The sequence below is a fragment of the Protopterus annectens genome, chromosome 9.part0 (assembly GCF_019279795.1).
Source record: "Protopterus annectens isolate FY-2018-M chromosome 9.part0, PAN1.0, whole genome shotgun sequence".
NCBI classification, from domain to species: Eukaryota; Metazoa; Chordata; order Ceratodontiformes; family Protopteridae; genus Protopterus; species Protopterus annectens.
The window spans coordinates 837,297,626-837,315,182 of record NC_056743.1 but is presented as its reverse complement, the minus strand read 5'-3'; the positions used below and the strand labels follow the sequence as shown (position 1 = coordinate 837,315,182).

The 17,557-nt window shown below is 43.5% G+C and overlaps 1 protein-coding gene across 2 annotated transcripts in view; it reads left to right on the top strand.

The window, feature by feature from the left end:
• SYNGAP1 (synaptic Ras GTPase activating protein 1) overlaps window positions 1–17,557 on the top strand; it is a 2,730,366-nt gene that overhangs the window by 1,716,175 nt on the left and 996,634 nt on the right. The gene's annotated exons all lie outside the window — the stretch shown is intronic.

Genomic DNA, 17,557 nt, shown 5'->3' with positions numbered 1-17,557 from the left:
TTAAGAATACTGATTTTTTTGCACTCTGAGACTTCAAAAATAATTGCTTTAATTGACTTCTGACATTCTGTTGCAAAATGTGTTTTAGTTGTAGAATGTACTTCACTCCATGATTATCTTTTGTTTGTCTTCACCAAAAGGCTAAAACTGTTAGTTTTATACTTAGAAGGCATCAGCATTGTGTGCTCCAAGGTCTCATAAAGTACATTTGACATAACACAAGGGCCAGTAAATATCTCTTGACTTCCTTGTGAATGTTAGATAGATTATTTATACCAATAAGGCAACACATTTTAGGTGCAGCATAGCACTTTCTGCCACTACTGTGCATTTCCGTTCCTTACATTTACTTATTTTGTTTTGATGTTTTCCATGATATGGGATATGAAAACTTGTGAATATGAGATATATGTGAATGAGCCTTTTCAGTGTTGATGCCTGTCACTATATTTCCTACTTAAGTCTATTGCTTGTCTGTCACTTCCCCGTTTAACCAAAAACAAAAGCAAACACTCCATCCCATAGAATGTTCCACTCCCTTCAACCCAGCATTCTGATACTAGAATGCTGTCACTGGAACAAGTGAAAAGTTCTGATCAGATTATTTTGCTAATCTGAAGAGAACAGAGACTTCTGTGGAGTTTATTCATTCAGAAAGCTTTCAATCTGATGTTGTAAATCTTGTTTATTCATTACAAATAGGACTTCATTTTCGTCCTTGGAACCGATACGGCCATTTCCAAGCTTGCACCAGCCAAAAATTCTCAGCTAAGACCTACCCGTAATGCCCCTCTCCTTGTTACTTCAGATCTCATTTGTCGCTTTCCTAGTCAGACGTGCAAGTCATCTCTCTCAAAGCTAAGTAGAAAACTAATTTTTGACATTGTTTCTCCTCAAAATTTTTTAGTCAATTTAGTCTTTTCTCACTGTCACCTATAACCTAATTCTGTTCCCTACCGTTTACATTGGTAATTTAATTTCTACCATTACTGGTACTCTCCCTAGATCCGCGGTGGTGCTGTGGTAGTGTTGTCGCCTCACAGTAAGACGCTGTCCGGTTCGACTCTCAGTTAGACCGTCTTCTGCATGGAGACATGCGTGAATGGGCGTACCTTTGTTGAAGGTTGTGCGTCAGGGCTGGCAACTCGGTACGTAAAAATCAACTGCCAATCATTAGCGGACCGGAGTTCCGCTGTGGCAACCCCTAACCGGGAAAAGCCGAAAGTCACAACAACAACAACATTGGTACTCTCCCTCTCTCCTGCCTTTGATAGGCCCTTCCTTACCACTTTTGGTATGTTTTAAATAACATCATTGGTATTCTCTCATCTTTTTCTCTCCTTTCTTTTGTTTTTTCTATAGGATAGCCTTGTTGCCTTACTATGGCAGACAAACAAAGTTGGGGTTTAAACAGTGTGACAAGTGTGGGCGTAAGATGCCCAACTCAGGTGGACACGCTCGTTGTGTCTGCTGTTTGGGCATGAATCATATTAAAACTGACTGTGACACTTGTGCTAGTTTTAGTAATTGTACACTAGCAGAATGTAAAAATAAGCTTATTTTAAAATGTTTAATCAAGACACCTTTTTCGGAGGCTCTAGCTGGGTCGGATGTCTCACTCCCTCCAAAGACCAAAAAACATAAGGAAAAACAGAGTCACTTGGTTCCTGCATCTCCATCAGTTACGGAACCTAGTCGGCTCCGTGCTTTGTTGGCGCCCTCGGCACAGACCTCTTCAGCACCAGGCTGTATCTTCTTCCTCGATGCTGTCTATATTCACCCCTGTTTCAGTTCCAACCTCGGCACCACTGACTTCGGTGCCGTTCTTGGATCTGACATTGGCTTTTATGAGTGTACCTGCTTCGGCACCATCCTCAGCCACGGTGCCGATAGTTTCTTTGGCTCCATTGGCTACAAAACTCGAATATCTGCCAAGGACAAGATACTCTCCAACTTACGACCCTTTTTTGGGACAGAGGTTTAGCCCCTTTCTAGAAGGACCTGATTCTCCTTCAGCAGCCTCCTGTAGATCCACCAGGAGTTTTTCCTGAATTAGATCTAGTGCGGGTTGTGGGTCAGCTTCTGGCAGCTAGGGGATTGCCCATTCCAGCTCGACCTTCTGTCCCTCTTGGCTTGGAATCTTTTACTACATCTTCCCCTGTTTAATGTCCTCCAGCCTCTACCCAGGTCCTGGAGATCTCGATACCGAAGTTCACTCCAGTGCATACTGTCTCGGCTCCAGCAGCAGTTTTTCCCCTGTTGGCACTGACCACCCTTGCTGCATCAGCTCCATTGGAGCCGATGCTCTCTCGGAACAGTGCTTGGACCGTCCGTACCTTGGTACTTAGCCTGGCGCCTATTTTCTTGCTGGAACCATCTATGTCCACTGCCCCGATGGCTTCCAGTCCTCTTGGAACTCCTCACCTGGAGGTGGGCTCCTCAGGGTGGGGTGTGACCCCAGTTCCGAGGTTGTCCTTCCCGGTTCCGGGCTCTCATCCCTCCTCGGGCAGGCCTGCTTTCCAGGTGATGGAGAGGGTCCTTGCCTCCACTGGCTCGCAGTCAGCAGCAATGACATCAGTATGAGAACCCCCCCCCCCCAGCATGCAGCTGTCCAAACCCTCTATTGCGGGACCCTGGGCACAGGAAACCATGACCCCCCCTTTGAAGGGATCCCCTTCTCCGGAGTCCTCCTCAGAAGATCCCACTGGGGAGCCACCCTGGAAGAAATGGTGCAAGAGAAAGCACCTTGATTCCCTGGAGGAATCTATCACCGAAGACACCAATTGTGATGAGGGGGAAGGGTCCCCACGGTCTCCCCCAGATGATGTCTTATTCTGAGACATTCTGAAAATCCTCAAGCAGTGGGGAGACTGGAAGTCCTCTAACCCTTCTTCTGAGGAATCTGTTTTCTTGTAGGCCTTCTGTGCCCGGCCATCTACTTCCTGGGTGACCCCACCAGCAGATGACCTTGTTAAGCTCATTGTGCTGTGTGCCTGGAAGGCCCCGGACAACATAGAACCTGTCCCCCAGAGGCCAGACAAAACTTTATGTACACCTGAAGACCAGCCCCACTGGTCCAAGCAGTTGACAGTTGATTCTATGGTCGTGGCGGCGGCCACCAAGAGGGAACTGGCAGAAGATAGTTCCACTGTCCATCCTCCGAACAGGGAGTCATGGACCATGTACAAACTAGGGAAGTGGACCTATGCTTCAGCGACCTTCGTGATTCAGTTGCTGAACTATCTGGCACACTTTACTCACCTCCAAAGAGAGCTAATTTCCGAAATGTCTTCCTCTTTGGCAGGGGTACTGCCTGATGAGGTGCGTGACACTGTAGCCTTGCAGCTTGCTACCCTTGAATCCATCTCGAACTCCTTGATGCGTTTGATAGCTCACACCACCAAGGGGGCAGCTTGAGCTGCTGCATCAGGCATTGTCATGAGACGCAATGCTTGGATGCAGTTGTATGACTTTGCAGACCCCTTTAAATCTTCCTTTGTCAGTGCACCTGTTGACGAATCTGCACTTTTTGGACCAAAAAAAAAAAAAAGACACACTTGCACGAAGTGAGAAAGACAGAAATACCTTGTCTGATGTGGGCATATGCTTTTACAACCCCCAGAGGTCCTACTCCAGGAACCAGAAGGGAAGAAAACTGTGGTTCAAGAAATCCAAGGATCTTTTCGTGACACTCATGGTGAACAATCCCCCCAGGGCAGAGGGGGCAACACATCTGGAAGATGCCCCTTACGGGGTAGAGGGGATCCGCATAACCAGGGCGCTAGAGATTCTTTCTCCGGCAGACCCTACCAGCTCCTGAGCAGCTGCCCAATTGTCTTCCTCTGGAAGCAGTCGGGGGTCATTTTTCTCTGCACCTACCAGCCTGGCATCTTATTACTACTGATTTTGGGTGCAGAGAATAATATCCAGAGGCTACCAAATACCATTCAATTTAATTCCCAGACCTGTCAAATGAATCCCCCATGTACCACCCAATCAGAGGGAATTAGCAGCCTTAGAAACAGAAAAGCTGCTAAGAAAAAGAGTCATCCAACCAGTCCCACCAGACCAGACAGGATCCAGGTTTTACTCGAGGATCTTTTTAGTGCCAAAAAAGACAGGGGACTGGAGACCAATCCTGGATCTCAGCCTATTGAATAAATTTATCAAACCTCAAAAATTCCGGATGTACTCTGTAGACCTCCAGGACACATACTACCACATAAAGATGGATCACCGCTCCAGAGGTTTCTCCGCTTCCGGCTGGGAGCCAGCCACTACCAGTTCAGGGCACTGCCGTTCGGTGTCTCGACAGTCCCCCGAGTGTTCACCAAATGTATGGCAGTTGTGGTAGCTCATCTTCGACTACAAGGATTCTAGGTGTTTATGTATCTAAACTATTGGCTCCTTACCGCTCCTACCAGGAATCTCCTAGTCCGCAGCCTCTCTTACACTCAAGGTCTCCCTCTCCGCTTGGGGATTACAATCAACAAGGACAAATCTCAAATGTCCCCAGTGAAGTCACTGGAATTTGTTGGAGCGGTCTTCGACACAACATCCTGTAAAGCTTCTCTCCCCCCTCACAGGCTTTTGAAAATAAGACACCAAATCCAAGACCTTCTTCCTCAGACCTATGTACCAGCACGTCTTGTACTGCAACTCTTAAGCTCCATGGCAGCTGCCATTACATTAGCACCACTGGCGATGCTGCACTTGAGAATCCTGCAGTGGCTCCTTTCCACACAATGGTCGTTTATAACTCACCCACTTGATCACATGATATGTCTTACAAACCGTTGTAAGGAAGAAATGCTATGGTGGATGAAGCCACAAATGAATCTTTGGTGTCGATCATTCTGTCTTCCCCAGCCCACAGCCACGGTGACCACAGATGCTTCCCTGTTAGCGTGGGGGGAACATTTCCAGTGAAAGACAGTCCAAGGCACCTGGTCCCCTATGGAGGCCAATTTGCACATAAATGTCCTGGAACTGAGGGCAGTTCTTTTAGCGTTGCAAGCGTTCCATTCATCCCTACCCTATGGGACCATTGCAATTCAGTCAGAAAACATGTCAGTCGTCTGGTATTTCAACAAGCAAGGCAGAACCAGGTCTTACCCACTGTGTCGGGAAGCCATGAGGATTTGGCACTGGGCGATAGCTTCCAACCGCTTTCTTACAGCATCGCACATTCCTGGGAGTTCCAACCTTATTGCAGACAATCTGAGCAGGAACATCCTGATGCCTCACGAGTGGTCCCTTAACCCTGTAACAGCGGATCAGATCTTCCAGTGCTGGGGGAAAGCCTTGGTGCAATCTGTTTGCTTCCCCCCAACTACAAATGCAGAAGCTACTTTGCCCTGATCCCCCCTCAGGGGGATCCCCCGAGGAATGCTCTAATGCACGATTGGTCCCAGTGTCTTTTGTATGCCTTTCCCCTGTTTCCCCTCATTCCAAAATTTCTCCAGAAAGCTCAGAGGTTGAGAAGCAAAGTGATCCTCATTGCCCCCTACTGGTCTCATTAAGTCTGGTTCCCATTTCTATGGCCTCATCTGATTCACAGCCTGTGGATCCCGGATCATTCCCAGGACCTGTTATCACATCCTCAGAGACTGATTATTCCGAACCTCCAAAGTCTGAAGCTCACAGCTTGGTTCCTCCACTTCCACTGATTGCCAAGCTGCCTGACAATCCCATCTCCTGTTCGTGAAATTCTTCTGGCTTCACACAAACCTTCCACCAGGAAAGTTTATTCTAGTAAGTGGACTAGGTTTTCTATTTGGGCCAAAGATCAGAACATAGATCCCTTCTCTATGTCTTTTCAAAAGATCCTTCAATACCTGATGGCTCTTTTACATGCAGGAGCCTCAGCATCGACGATCACTGTACATTTATCAGCTATCGCCAATTTTCATAATGGACTTGATAATTCTTCGATTATGTCACACCGCCTATGCAAGACATTTTTGAAAGGAGCATTACACGTTAAACCTCCGGTCAAGCCTCCCTTAGAACCCTGGGACTTGACTTTGGTGCTTCAATCTCTCACAGGTCCTCCTTTTGTGTCCTTTGATTCATGTGATTTAAAATTTTTGTCATGGAAAACCTTATTTCTAGTAGCACTTTCTTCAGTGAGAAGAGTATCTGAGCTACAGGCCTTGAGTGTCAAGAGACCTTACTTGATCTTCCACATGGATAGGGTGTCCCTTCGTACTGACCCTTCTTTCTTACCCAAGGTCATTTCTGGATTTTCCATTAACCAATCTATTGACCTGCCGGTTTTCTTTCCTCAGCATTCTAATAGAGGGGAGTACCTTTTGCACAACCTTGATGTGCATTGGCAGCTTCGTTGTTATTTGGACAGGACTAAATCTTTCAGGAAAACAGATCAATTGTTTGTGGCCTTTGCAGGACCCAGATTGGATAAACCTGTTTCCAAAGTGACTTTATTCTCCTGGCTTAGAAACGTCATTACTTTTATCTACCAACAGAATAAGCTGTCCTTAACTTTCCAGAATAAAGGCTCATTCTACCAGATCTGTGGCTACTTCTGTAGAATTTCATTCCAGAGCCTCTATAGATGATATCTGCGCAGCAGCCACTTGGGCAAGACCTCATACCTTTATCTGTCATTACAAGTTGGATTTGGCCTCCAGGGGTCGAGCATCTTTTGGTTCTATGGTGCTCAGGAATATCCTTTCTTAGGGCCACCAAGGACTCAAGTAGCTGGGAACTCGGTCCTATTTGTAATGAATAAAAAAATATTTACAACATCAGATAAAGAAGTTATGTCTTGCCATAATGTTCCATCTGTGTTGTAGACATACCTCTCAACCTCATAGAGTAAGACATCTGGACAAAGCCATACATAAAAGTGGCATAAAAGCCCAAAAATAGGGGCAATTTTTAAATATCTGTCTTACAAACTTAGAAAGTTGATAGAATAACAGGTTTTGCATTAGCATGAATTTTCTGCAGGGTATGAAGTCTGAAACTCGAATGTCTGTCATTATTTTCTAACTTTAGTGGAAAATCATTAGAGACTGATTTTCCAGAAAACCACAATTTTATGAAAAATGGACCAAAAATATGATGCAAAAATCTGAACATTCTGTGAAAATCTGTACAGTTGAGAGGAATGGTTGTATATCTTTGTTCATTTATCACTTCCCGCCCTCCTTCCCCCTGCCTGGACTCCCGGTGGACTTTAGGAACTCCTGGTTAGGGTATTTGCTCAGATGGAGCCTTCTACTATTTTTCTATTACTACCTCTATTATATAGGGGTGGGCAAACTCGATCTGAAGTAACTAGGAGAGGGGCATTATGGGTAGGTCTTAACTGACAGTTTTTGGCTGGAGCGAGCTTGGAAAAGGCTGTATCGGTTCGGAGGACAGAACCGACGTCTTATTTGTAATGAATGAACAAAGATCTACAACACAGATGGAACGTTATGGTAAGACATAACTTCTTTTTTGTTGCAGTATACTGAATAATTAATTCACATTTATTTATTTTAGTTTAAAATTTCTTTCTAATAGTTGAAAATACTCTGTGAGACCAAATAAGGCTTTTTTTAGAAGTTTACATTGCTACAGTTCAGCACATTTGCATTTACACTGCAAAACAATCTAGCAAGTGTCTCTGCTTAATCTTGCAGCTTCTGCATTATCTATGTAACTTCAATCTTCCTGAGTTAGACATCCATGATGTACATCTTTTTGTCTAAGAAAAGAATCCAATGTTTCTGAATGTAAGATTTACGCTTCGTTTTCTAAAACTCTCATGGAAAATTAAAATGCAGCTTTGGATTTTCGTATAGAGACAAAACAACAAATTATTTCTGATTCTGTCACTTCTACTTCTGCCAGTGCTGATTTATTTTCTCCTGTAGGAAACCTGTTTTGAAATGAAAATATATTTTTCAGTATCAGAAAAGTTATGTAATTCTTAGAAAGGTAATAACTGTTCTGACGGAGAAACTGAAGAAAATTTTTAAAACACCTTTACTGAATTATCAGTTGTGATATAGGCAAATTTACATTTATTTAAAAGTAATCAAACTGTATTAACAAGATGCCCTTCTAGTCATATGTTGCAGTATTTATAACATGAGGGAGTCTACCGCAGGTTGACTCATACGTCCGGCCAGTATGCAAAAGTCTAACGCTACTGTAGAGTATGTGCGATGTCGCACATAGCACTGGTCCTATGTCGGTCATAAAATTATGTCGGGTGTAAAGCAGTCGTTGGCACGTGCCAATGCCCAGAACTTTTCTGCCACCAGTCAGATTGTCTTCTCCGGTCATCGCTCATCAGACAAGTTTTGGATCCCAATCAGATAAGTGCCCCATTGGGGTTCATTCCATATTGCTTTCTTGCTACTGTATTTTTTGAGGTTACATGCCAGCTAGGAAGAGGAAGTGTCAGTGTGGAAGGGAAATTCCACATAAGGACTCTCATGACCTTTGTTTAGGCCCTTAGCACGACCATACTACTTGCTCTATTTGTAAGGCCTTTGTCCCCAAGACCCTGCATAGCCATTTAGCTTCTCTGAATTTGTATTTAGAAAACCAGTGCCTTAAACGTCTCACACAAGATATGGCAGGTACGTTAGGCCCTTCAGGTAAGCTGCTATCTAAGAAGGCCAAGAAATCTCGGCCTGACTTACCCACTGCTCTTCCAATTCCGGACATCTCTCCCAAGGCTGATGTTAACCCAGAGAGCTTTTTGGAGTCGGTAGGCACTCCTTTCATGGGTACCATTGTGGAGGCCATGAAGGACCTTACAAGCACATCCTCAGGGGATATGCAGTTGTCCATTTTGGATGTGGGGTGGGTCCTCGGCTCATTGTAACTGAAGGCACCCATGGCATTTCAGAAATCATTGTCTGAGAAGATATCCCTTCTAATATTGTTGAATGTAGGCCGACGTCAGGCCCATTCTCTTTCCACTGCATGGATGTTCCTCAAAAGAAAGAAATGAAAACCCAGCATGCTTCCCCTGCCCCCAGGAACAGCCGGTGCATTGGCAGGCTTTTTCCCAGGGGCTGTTCAATGCCTTTATGGCCGTGAGACAATTGTCAACTCTCCCTCCCTTCTCCTTCACTTCCTCCCTCTATGCCACAAAAGAGGATTTCTGAGGAGCTTTTATCAGAGGAAGAGGATACTTCTGTGGATGAATCTTTGGCTTATTCTGCTCAAATTTCATCTCCTTTGGGATATGCTTCCCTTGAAGAAGAATCAAATGGAACAGATTCCCCTGGAGAGGATATTTCTTTTGGGAAAACCATTGTAGAAATGAGAGAGTTCTTCAAATGTGATTGTTCTCAGATGTCAGACATCCAAAAAAGATATCATGACCTACTGCAGATGGAGTCTCCTTCTCTGTCTGCCACCCCCCCCCCTGTTCTGTCAGCCATCCTGGATGCATTCTCTGCAGCTTCTAGGTGCCCTGGCTCTCAATCTCCTGCCCAAATAAGGCCAGACAGGGTTTATAAAGTGCCAGAGGATTCCAAATTTCTGTTTAAATGTCCCTATACAGACCCTGCAACTATTTCAGTGTCTGCTGGCAAGGCCTCCAAGATGCTGCCCTCCACTTCCCTGCTCCCTTCAGGCAAGGAGAGTAAAGTTATGGAGAGACTGGGGAAGAAAGATTATACATCAGCAACTCTGGCATTCAGAGCCATAAAGTACCAGACCCATATGGCTAAATACTCTTTGGCCCTTCTTTCGGAGGTCTCAGACTCTCCTACTAAGGCTAAGCTATCCTCCATCCTTAACTCCTCTGCTGAAGTTACATGGAATTCCATAAAGTGTAGCTATGATGCTGTGGAGGCATCAGCCAGAGCAGCTGCATCAGGGTCAGTTCTCAGGAGATACTTCTGGCTCTGACTTCAACCTTTGCCTGATGACATTAAGGCAAAAATCATGGATGCCCCCACTGGACAACAAGGAATTGTTTGATACCTCTGCTGCAGAACTCTTTAAATCATTACAGGAAAAGGGCAAACAACTGCAAAACCAAAGCATATTTTTGTGTCCCTGGTCCCAAGATTTCAGAAGAACTACCCTACTTAGACCCTATTTGTAAGGAAGTCTTCCAGGCCCCAGTCTTCAAAGGGAAAAGATATGCTAGGAAACAGTTTTCCTCCAAACCTTCCACTTCAAATCCTGCTGCTCAAAAGTAGCCCTTTAAGGCGAAGCCAGGTAGTCTGTGATTACCTACCTCCTTGCACACTAACTCCTCTTTCCCTTCACCTTTCCCTGTCTCTCTCTGCGTGGAAACAGATCACCCAGGACTCTTGGGTCCTCTCTGTTATCATTGGAGGATACTTTATGGTGTGGAAAACTTCTCACACCTTCAGGGGTATTCCACAACCTCCAACAGAATAGCTGGAACTCTTTCCCCAAGTCATTTCCACTCTTGTGTCTCAAGGCACCATTCAGGATGTGCTGCCCTCCCAAGTAGGAAAAGGATTCTACTCCAGAATGTTCCTGGTCCCCATGATGGATGGTCCTTGGAGACCCATTTTAGACTTATCCCATCTATATTCTTTCCTGAAGGTTCCCATTTTTTGCATGTTAATTTTACCCACTCTTCTTCTCCTCACCCTTCCTCAGGCCTTTATGGTGTCCTTGGACATCAAGGATGCTTATCTTCAAATTCCCATTCATCCTCGGTTCGGGAAGTATTTTTGCTTTGCTGTTGCTTCCTCACATTTTCAATTTTCTGCCTTGCCTTTTGGATGGTCTACAGCATAAGGGTCTTCACAAAATGCTTAACTCCTGTCTTAGCCTTCTGCAGGCTACAGGGCATTCAAATTTTCCCATATCTGGGCAATCTTCTTCTCCAGGCTCAGACTCCAGACACCCTTCAGGAGAATCTTCTCTTCACAGTGTCACTGATAGAGGGTCTAGGATTCACTATCAACTATCAAAAATCTACCCAGGTTCCTTCTCAAGACCACATTTTCCTAGGATGCAGGATCCAGACAGACAGGATGCTGGCTTCCTTACCACCAGACAAGGTCCTGTCCTTCACATCCTACTTCCAGGCCCTCTTGTCCTTGCAATCCCTGACTGCCAGAGAGTTTCTTCATCTCTTGGAGTTCATGGCATCCACTGTTCCCATGCTACCACTAGCCAAGTTACACATGAGGAAATTCCAATGGTTCCTGAGAACAGTTTGGGTACAACACTCCCACGACTGGAGTTTGTTATTCCCCTTCTACCCTACATGAAGAAGGAGCTACACTGTTGGATTCATCAGGTTTCAAGGAATCTAGGTTTACCCTTGCAGCCACCTCTTCCCACTCAGGAGCTGTACACAGATGCTTCAGACCTGGGATGGGAGTATCCCTGGCCTCATGGAGGGTCAGAGATGTGTGGTCTCCCTCTCAGAAGTAGAAGAAGCACATCAAGGTAAAGGAGATTAGAGCCTTGATTTTTGCTCTGCAAATTTTTAAACCCTTTCTTCTCCCAGGTGCCTTAAAATGGTTTGCAGACAATACCACAGTCCTCTGGTGTGTTACCAAGCAGGGAGGGACAAAATCTTATCTCCTCTGCAGACTGGCTCTGCAAGCCTGGAAGTTAGTCCCCCAGAGTCAGCTCACCCTCCAGGCGGTTTGCATTCCTTCAACTCTAAATGTTGTGGCAGACACATTGAGCAGGTCCATGACTCAGTCCCACGAATGGCTGTTACACATGAATGTGTTTCTGGACATGTTCCATCGATGGGGTACACCTCAGGTAGATCTCTTCACCTCCCCCATGAACAGACAGCTTCCCAAGTTTTGTGCCAGAGTCCCCGATCCTCTAGCATGGAGGGTGGACACCCTGTTGTTTTCTTGGAAGGGGATGTTTCTGTATGCATTCCCCTCTTCCCATTTCTCCAAAAGGTCCTGTTGAAGATTCAACAGAAGCAACCAAAATTCTTGTTGGTGACTCCCTTTTGGCCAAGACAGCACTGGTTCCCCCTTTTTCTGCATTTAGCCAAGGCAATCATCACAAGTCACCCCACAGAATGGACCTACTCACGCAGGACAAGGGATCTCTAATACACCCACAGATGTCAACTGTACAACTAACCCTGTGGGTGATAGGGTTTTGATCCTTTTCAGACACCTTTTCTCTGAGGGCATGCTGCAAGTTCTGCAGGAGGCTAGAAAACCCAATACTAGGAAATCCTATATTTCCAAATGGATTTTCCAGCTGGTGTCTTTCAAAGGATTTGCAACCATTGCTAGTGGATGTTGCAGTGGTCCTGTCCTACCTGTGTGAATTATTGAAGAGTGGACTGTCATACTCTTCAGTAAAGGCACATATTTCTGCTATATCAGGATGGCTGCTTATATCTCCCCCATTAGCTTCCAGGCTGGAAGTTAAACTTTTCTTAAAAAGCATATTAGACTACCAAGGAAACCAGTTTCTCCCCCTTGGAATCTTAATTTTGTCCTAGAAAAACTTACCGTGGCTCCTTTTGAACCAGCACGTTCTTCCTCTCTGCAGTACTGCACCTGGAAAACAGTTCTTCTCATGGTCATTAATTCTGCTGGAAGGGTTTCTGAATGACAGGCTCTGATGTCTTCTTCTCCTGTCACGTTTTTTTCTACAAGGATAGGGTCTCTTTACGCATTAAACCCACCTTTATGCCCAAGGTGATAAGTAAGCTGTCACTCAATCAATCCAGCAATCTTCCCACCTTCTTCCCTTCTCCTCAGTCCTCTAGTGAGAGGATCCTACACACCTTAGATGTGCATAGGCAACTCAGATATTATTTGGATAAAACCAAACCAATTAGGAAATCTGACCGCCTTTTTGTCTCCTATCACCTAAGGGCCCTGGGCAGGCCTGTTTCCAAGCAGACTTTTTCCACTTCGATTTACAAAGCCATTTTGTTTTATGTGCCCCATGGGAGACTCTTCCCTCACCTGTTAGGGCACATTCCACCAGAGCTGTGTCTTCCTCTGGTGCCTTTTTCAAGGCTCTAGACACCTGTCCTATATTAGAAGCAGCTACCTGGTCTTTTGTGTATAACTTCACAAAACACTATAAGTTAGATGGCATTTCCAGATCCAGAGATGGTTTTGCTAGGGTTATTTTGCAGAGGTTTGTAGAGACTGCTACTGCTCCTCTGCCCAATTCTTCTATGTAAACACTTCCAAGCAAAGAACCTAAATCTTCTAGACTTTGTTGCATATTTGGGAAACACATATACATACCCCCATTGTTTCCTTGTGAATTACTTATCCAGTCTCTCTTCCCAATCCTTTCTAACCTCCACTGATTGATTCTTATAGTTATCATGCAATATTTTGTATGCTTTACTAATTATTCATTTTTTTAACAGCAGCTTCTGCGCTATATTCTACTAAAAACTCTACCAGTGCTGGTGTTTCACTTAGGCTCCCCCTATTTCTTTCTTTATCTGTACTCTAATAACAATTCTTGATAGGGAAGGCAATGTCTATCCTGAAGTCCAAATAAATCCTTGGCCTCTTCCCATTATTTTACATTTCCATTTCTAATTATTTGCTCCCAATCATTTGCCTCTTCTACCAGTTTTCACCAGTAAATTCCAGCCCCCTCTTGCCTATTGTCTGTATCCCTAATTGCAGTCATCCCTTTCATCAGGATCTTCTTTCTCCATTCCAGTGTTGGCTTAGTTCTTAGAATACTTAATTCTGCTTTATGAATATAATATTCTGCAGAGTTGTTATTTTCCTTAAGGATCTGCATCCAAACTCCCAGTCTCTCCTTGTTTTTTTGGGCTTCCTCCCTGTTTTATCTTTATCGCTTTCCACTTATAGGTTTCTGCTTGTGCTATGTATAGAAGCCTTAACTGTGTAGCTCTGAAATACCCCATTCAAATCTGGTAATCCCAACCCACTTTGTTTAATTGGAAGAATCAGTTTATTCCACTTGACTCTTGCCATCTTCCCCTCCTAGATAAAATCATTTGGCTCTTTATTAATTGCTGTCCACAACTTCTCCACTGGTTGATAAAAATATGCCTGACCTGTGTATAAAACTAAACAGACTAAAAACATTTTAACTACTTGTATCTTGTTGTCCATATCCATATAACAGAGCTTCCAATTTTTCAGTTGTTGTATTATCTTTTGTTTAGTCTCATCTCACATATCCTTAGCTGCCACACCAGAATCCTTTTTTAGTCCTTACTAATAAGTACTTCATTTTATCATGTCCCCATAATATGGTTATTTCTGAACCAGTTCGTATGTGGGTACATAATTTACAGCTATTGCCTTTGTTTTCAGTTCATTAATTTTGTATCCCAAAAAGATTTGAAACTGCCTTAGAAATGTTCCACAAAACTGAAATGTCCTTTTCTGGTTTTATCAGTTGTACAATAATATCATCTGCAAACAAACCCAGCTTTTCTTGACTACCATACCAATTATATATTTGAATTTCTGAGGCTGTTATTTTCTTTGCCAGTGGTTCTAAATGTAGTGCAAATAACAAAGGGGGAAAAAGGACACTCCTGCCTTTTTCCTTTGCTCAAATAGACATTTTCAGAGAGGAACCCTTCCACTTTAATTTTGCCCCTGAACCCTCATGTAGCCTTGGAATCAACCTTATAATTTTTAACAGGGTAAGCAAATCCTTCCATTGCCCTGCTCATAAATTCCCAGCTTACTCTGTCAAATGCTTGCAATGCCTCAAGACTCACCAACAGCAGTAGTGTTTTCTTACATTAAGCTTCCCTCTGGATCATCAATGTTCTGTTAATGTCAAATGTTTGCCTCCCCTTCACAAAACAACATTCATCCATGTCTATCAATTTTGGCATCACCTTTGCTATTCCTTTAGCCATTGTAGACATAAACACTTTATAATCATGGTTTAGGGTTGAAATGGGTCCATATGAAGCTGGCTGTGATGGGTCTTTACCCTGCTTAGGTATTACAACCACCACCTCTTTCTTCCAGGATGTTGGTACTTCTCCTCCTCTTAAAATACCATTAAACAAAAACCTTCAGATCATTTTCCCTCTGAGCTTTTAGACTTCCACAGGAATGCCATCTATTCCTGGAGACTTTCTTGTTGATTGGTTATACATTACCATTTTGATGTCATCTCCTCCTGTCTTATTAGTAATTGATCCTCATCTACCTCTAACCTTGGCATATTTAATTATTCCATAAACATTTCCATTTGTATCTTTTCTTGATCTCCATATTGCTCTGCTTTATACAGATTTTCATAAAGTTCCCAAAATATTTCAAATACTTCTGCTGGACCTCTTGTTATCTTCATTGTTATAGGCTCCCTAAGCTTGTGTGTTGCCTGAGTCCTTGCACTAAAAGTTTTTGTGATCTGGTATTGTTATCAAAAAACAGTTGCTTAACAGGAATCTTTCTAAACTCATGCATATTGCTAGGGAATATTTTATTTTCTGCTTAGGATTCTGCAATTGCTCCTCTTCTTGTCAGCCCCTCTAAATATTTTTTGTTGCTATATATGGGTAATTTTTCTCAGTCCTGCATCCACATCTAGGGTGCTGCCAGGCATTAGAGGTAATTTCCCCTGATCAGCAAGTGACAACAAAACCTCTTCAAACCTAGTGAGCCACTTCATTATTGGTGGTCCACCCCTTGTTGTGGATATGTCTGCTACAATGTCCCATGCCTTTTACTTGGCATGGGGTATCAATAACCCTTTTGGTAACTGTTGTAGTGCTCTACTATGACTGCCCACATCATTCACATCCTGTACTAGTCCCTAACAATGCTTGCTTGTGGTACCTTTGCACAAGAAGTGCATGCCATTTATGTGGCGAGCCTGCAGTAGTATTTTATTCTCCTGACTAGTGAACTTCTAAACACTTTGCCTCCCTTGGATGGCCATGCCAGTACCTGTGTAGTACTTGTTGGCAGAATATGTTAGTGACTAAGATACAACCAAACACCCTAATACAGAGTGATTTCAACTACCCTGCCATTAACTGGGAAAACTACTCATGTAACAACACATTTGCCCAGCGTTTCTTGGAATTCATAAATTCCAATGCCCTGAATCAACTAATTCATAGTCCCACCAGGGGGCTCCAATATCCTAGACCTGGTCATTACCAACATGGGAACTCAATGCTCCACACCTATGATCACCCCCTCATTGGTCAGGTCTGACCATAAGCTACTCACCCTTGACATCCACATCTCTCCCCCCCTCCCCCAGTAAGGAAACCTCCATAAAAAAACTTCTCCAAAGCCAATTTTTCAAATCTAGGTGCTTAGGATTTCCCTCTCTCTTCCCCCCTTGGCTGACCTGGTGTGACTTAGTTTGAACTCTACATTTACCTACAAAACAGAGTCTACAGGACTGCAACTGGTCACCATAACAAAATCAGTTTCTCTCAGCATTTAAGCAGATTGAACTCTACATTTACCTACAAAATGGAGTCTACAGGACCAAAATTGGTCACCATAACAAAATCAGTTTTTCTCAGCATTTAAGCAGATTGAACTCTACATTTACCTACAAAACGGAGTCTACAGGACTGCAGTTGGTCACCATAACAAAATCAGGTTCTCTCAACATTTAAGCAGAGTAGATTGCACATAAAAAGCATTTGTTATGCTTTCACTTACAGTGCTGTGTAATTAAGCAGGTCACCATTTTGGTCAGCCATAGGACTCTTTTTTTCTACTTGAGTGTTTGCCTCCTTCCCCTGTAACTTAAGTAAACTGACTCTTACATTAAGAGCTATAATACTTACCTTATAGCTTTAGGACACCTTAGGAAACCTTGTAAAATGCAATAACCTGACATTTGAACAAGTAACCCTTGTAAAAATTCCCAAAATTGTATACTGTTGGTCTGTCTTTCCTGCTAAACATAAGTGAAATTACAGTGCTGAGTGCAAGTAACATTAAAATTAAAGTGCGGAGTGCAAATAACATTAAAGTACTGAGTGCAGATTTTAGGCCCTTACATTCAACTTACCTCTGGTGTGGTGTCTTGAGTCAATCAGGGTATTCCCTGTAACCACTCCTACTGCCTTCTCTTTCCCCCCACCCCCTCTTTCCTCAAACAGGTTAAACTGCTAAAATTCAGTACAGGCATCATTTTCAAATCTAGGTGCTTAGGATTTGCCTCTCTCTTCCCCCTTGGCTGACCTGGTGTGACTTAGTGTAAGTTTCTTCATTGTATCGATCTTTTACTGTTTTTTGTGTAACTGAATGACCTGCTGCTAAATTCTGATTCTGCACAGACTGCTCTATTTTTTTTTTTGCAGAGGCTCTATAAGTAGCTAGTGACTTAACTGAATTTCTGTGGTAATATTTATGTTTAAACTGAACCTGTACCTAGAGAAAGTGTATAATCAGAGCTCCTACTTGCTGCATGTGTTTTTAATGTTTAGATTGCACACACACATTGAAGAAGTTCTTTTATGACCTGCATAACTTGGGCTAGCTATACCTGAAGTGCTTTTACTGGCAATTTTCCAGTTGTACAATTGTGAACAATTAGGTTCATAGGTTCATAGGTTCATACTAGGCTATCTGCCCAAGGGCATTTATAAGCCTAGCCC